The sequence below is a fragment of the Crocodylus siamensis genome, chromosome 15 (assembly GCF_052110815.1).
Source record: "Crocodylus siamensis isolate JL-2025a chromosome 15, ASM5211081v1, whole genome shotgun sequence".
NCBI lineage: Eukaryota > Metazoa > Chordata > Crocodylia > Crocodylidae > Crocodylus > Crocodylus siamensis.
In genome coordinates, this window is record NC_143409.1 from 17,924,085 (window position 1) to 17,928,959 (window position 4,875).

A 4,875-nucleotide genomic window follows, 5' to 3' on the forward strand; every position below is an offset into this window, starting at 1 on the left:
CGAGGGTGCCTTGAGACTACAAAGGTTGAGAACCACCGATGTCAACTCTGCTACACATGCTAACAAGCTACTAGGTATCACAGGATCTCTGCATGGTCCTTTTTGTATTGTAGCCTGAAAACACAGGCTTCTATTGGAAAGTGTTAAGTGATGCCTTCAATGAAAGCTTCTTGGTCTATATACAATGCTTTGCTTGAGATAAAATGACTATAGGCAGCATGGCATAATGGCAAAGCATTCTTGTTAATAAGACTCCCCGTGTCCTAAAAATCTTCAAACTGATAATTCATCTCCACATCCATAAGGCAAGTTTAATTTAGGCTGAAGTGCTATAAGGCTCCAATTCTAAGGGAAACGCTTGTACATCCCATCTATAACATCTAAAGTACCCCCCATTCCCTTAAAGATTATCTAATTGAAGGTGCCTAAGTAATTGCACTAATGAGTATCATAAGGTGTCTAAAAGCAATTCTATATATTTTTCACCACCTGTGATGCACGTGTGCATCACCCTTCTCTCCCTCTCTCTCCTTTCAAGTGTATGAAAGTGAACATTTTTGATCCCCTCATGAGCTGGTTCTCTCCAGTAATTAAGGCTATCCTAATGGACATGGTAAGTGCCTTTCTGCGCACCTTGGGATGGACATATAACATCATGGACTCTTTCTGTCTGACATAAAATAGTTCTATAATTGCAAATAGTGCTCTCAGACTTGCCTTGCACAAGGGAATGGTGCAGTTGTGGCTCAGAACAATTTCCTATTGAAATATTTAACAGACAGTTGCTACCTTATTGTGGACATAAGCAAAATATTAAACATTGCATTCTGTCCTTACAGACATATTTTTCCACACAGGAAAAGGAGATGCAGACAGAAAGACAATTAAATCTGCTCTAGACATTTATGGCAAAGGCAATTAACTATTGTTTGAAAGTAAAAATGTTATTTATTATTTTTCAGTAGATTATGGAAACGTTAATTAGATATGGACCTGCCCTGAAGCATTTACTGTCTAATTACCGGAGGGATTCAAACAGGTAACAAAACACTGTAAAAGGTAATGGAGAGAATGTTAGGAGGAAATATATTCATTTGTGATGCCTGTGTCTGCTGATTATAACTAACTGCCCTCAAAATAACTGTATTAATTGATATGAATAAGCTAGAAGTGGGATTTTGGTCCACAGATGAACTGTCAGATTAGTAGGCAGCTGGTATGCACACAAGTGCCCATGGTGTGTGTGCAAAAACTCACATTTACAACTCTAGGGGCTTCTTTTGACAAGCAGGTCTCCTATCAAAGTCTGGGAGCTGTCCTTGATGAGAATTTCCAAAGAAACACAGGGCCAGAATTTGGTTGGAATGGATGAAGCTCTGTTAACTTAAATGCAATTGGCACCAGATCTCTGGCATGCAGGGGCAGGTTCCCTTCTAGCGTACATATGACCCTATGCCTCATGTTGAAGAAGCTCCCTTACCCTTAGCAGTCCTTGTGCACCAGCAGGAGCAGATCCACGGGTAGGTTTTAGTGCATTCATATGCCTTGTGATCCCTGCCAATGGTGTAGGGCAGGGTTTTTCAACATTTTCTAAGAAGTGTACCCTTTTTGCCTCAAAGTTTCAGCTCATGTACCCCTTTATATATTTTTTCTTGGTTTCAAGATGCAGGGGAGGGGCAGATCAAGGGCCCTGTGGCAGAGGAGGGAGTGAGCCTGGGCCAGGGCAGGGGCAGATGCTGCTCAGCTGGGGCACAGCATGGGATGGAGCCATGAGAGTGGTTCATCTGGGAGGCACAGGGGGTGGGGGGCAGTTCCTGACACTGCGTGGACCCTAGTAGAGGTCCAGGGGGCAGATCTGTACAAGGGGCAGAAGCAGCTGCTGCTGCCGCAGGCTGGACTCTGCACCCTGCTGCCCCAAGAGCTACAGGATGCCATGTGCCTGCTGTGGCCAGGTGAGCAGGGGACACACCCTACCCCCCAGCAGGTAAGTGTGTGTGGGGGGGGGGGGGGAAGGGGCCAGGGTGGGGCCAGATCAAGAATTGATGCGGGGGTTATGGCTCTGCCTGCTCCCAGGAGCAGGGCCTGAGGGGCGAGGGCAACAGTGCTCCTCTGCAGGCTGCACATACACCACTAGGCAGGATGGGGAGGGCGGGGGGGGGGGGGGGCATGGCTCGCACATGGCGGCCATCACTGCCCCGCACTGCCGCTCCCACGTCCCACATGTGGGACCGGCTGCAGGAAAGCCATGTGAGGCGTGGCAGCAGTAGAAGTGGTGCAGGGTGGTGACTGCCGCATGCAAACCCGCCTCTCCTGGCTGGTTGGCTGGGCAGTGTGCATGCAGCCTGCTAAGAGGCACCGCTACCTTCAGTCCCCCGTCCTCCTCCCCCCGGCTCTGCTCTGGGGAGTGGGCACAGAGAACAACCTGAGGTGGGGGGCCGGGGAGGCACCATGGTATGCTACGTGGGGCCAGTGGCACCCAGCACCCCCCTCCCCCTCCCCCTCCCCCTTTCCCTCCCCTGGGTAAGAAGGAAAGTATAGCATGGCACCAGGGGAGATGTTGCTACTATGCCCTGGGGTGTCCTCCATCCCTGCCCACCTGCCTGCCATACCCCCTACAGCCTAAGTATCCCTAGGGGTACACATACCCCTGGTGTAGGGAGGCAGGTCCCAGCTCTTCAGAGGGGTGGCAGGGCCATATGGCTGTGAGGGAAGCTAGCGCAGTGCCCTCAGGCCCTCTCCAGCTTAGTACCAGCCAGGCAGAGATGTAGGCAGCTACTTCTGGTCTCTGGGAAGGGAGTGCGGGTGGGGATGGGATGAGAATATTGTGCCAACCATCCACAGCAGCAACAGTGGTGTTGCATGAGCATCTTGGGCTCCCTGCACTCCAGTTGCTGCTGTTGCTATTCTGGTGGGCTCCTGCATGGAGGGCTGTAACAGGAGGGCTTTCTCCGGGGCTGATCCACCAATGCCCCACCCACCTGTTCTGGGCCACCCACCCACCTTCACCTGCCATGTCTTGTTGTTATCTAGATTTCGTAGATTTCATAGATTTCATAGACATCAGGGCTGGAAGGGACCTCGGGAGATCATCGAGTCCAGCCCCCTGCCCAAAGGGCAGGAAGTCAGCTGGGGTCATAGGATCCCAGCAAGATAAGCATCCAATTTACTCTTGAAGGTGTTCAATGTAGGCGCTTGAACCACCTCCGCTGGCAGACTGTTCCAGACCTTGGGGGCTCGGACAGTAAAGAAATTCTTCCTTATGTCCAGCCTGAAATGGTCTTGCAGGAGTTTGTGACCGTTCGACCTCGTCATCCCATGGGGCGCTCTGGTGAACAGATGTTCCCCCAGATCCTGGTGGTCACCCCTGATAAATTTGTAGGTGGCCATCAGATCACCCCTGAGCCTGCGCTTTTCCAGGCTAAAGAGTCCCATGTCTCTCAGCCTGTCATCGTAAGATCTGTTTTCCTGACCTCTGATCATGCGCATGGCTCTTCTCTGGACTCTCTCAAGTTTCTCCACATCCTTTTTGAATTGTGGAGCCCAAAACTGGACGCAGTACTCCAGCTGCAGCCTCACCAAGGTCGAGTACAAGGGGAGAATGACGTCCCGGGATTTGCTCGAGAAGCATCTATGGATGCACGCCAGCATTTTGGTCGCTTTACTAGCCGCAGCATCGCATTGGAGGCTCATGTTCATCTTGTGGTCAATGATGACCCCCAAGTCTCTTTCTTCTGTAGTGCTAACCAACGTAGCACTGCCGAGCCTATAAGGGTGCTGCAGGTTTTTCCTCCCAAGGTGGAGAACCTTGCATTTTTCGGTGTTAAACACCATGAGGTTCTCGTCTGCCCATTTGCTGAGCTTGTCCAGGTCAGCCTGGATCACCCACCTATCTTCTGGCGTGGATGCTTTGCCCCAAAGTTTGGTGTCATCGGTGAACTTGGCCAGTCCACTCCTGACTCCAATGTCCACATCGTTAATGAATATGTTGAACAGTATGGGTCCCAGGACAGAGCCTTGAGGGACCCCACTGGTCACATGTCACCACGATGAGTGACTGCCATCAATCACAATGATCTTAATTAGGCAGGAGGCTGCCCATTTCTTGCCCTGATCCCAGGGGGTGTTATCTATAGCTCTGTTTCTCCCCTACACTGCAGCCCAAGGCTTGCAGATGGCATCCACAGATGTTAGCCTCACCAGCTCCACATTGGGCCCCAGAATCCTCCAGTCTTGATCCCTGCATTCAGGCACCCTACTCCGCCCTCATTTGGGGCTGTCTAGCTCCCTGAAACTACTTCCCATCTCAGACGTGGTCCCCCCAGGACCTTTGGCCACCTAAGCCCTGGCCTCACCTCCAAGGCCAGTCAGAACCCCAGGCCCTCAGCTCTGGGCATCCCTCACGGTGGGCCCCCGGCCCTTTTGACTGTCTGGTCCTGGCCCCAGCATTGACCAGTTGAGGGTACTCTGTCAGGCCTCTGAGCCTCTTGTCCCACTCTCTCTTTCCAGGGTCCACCTTCTGGTCCCTACTAGAGGTAACCCACCCAATTGTGGGAGCTGGGGTTATTAAGGCACCCCAACCTGCCTTTCACCAGGGTGGTAACTGGCCTGGTACTTCCTAGGGGCTCCTGTACCACTGAGAGCCCCACCAGACCACCCACTCCCAGTAGGGTGCAGTTTTAGGACATGCCCAGGACCAGGAACCTCCAGACCATCCCCTACAGCTCCTTCCTTACCTCTAGGATGTACCAAGCAGCCTTATAGCCAGGCAATGTTACTGCCTGGCCGGCCAGCAGCATAATGCTCTGTTTCTACAGGTGGCCAAAGATCTGAAAATGGCTGGCACAATCAAGCACCTGCTGGCTGCTTGGCTCAGGT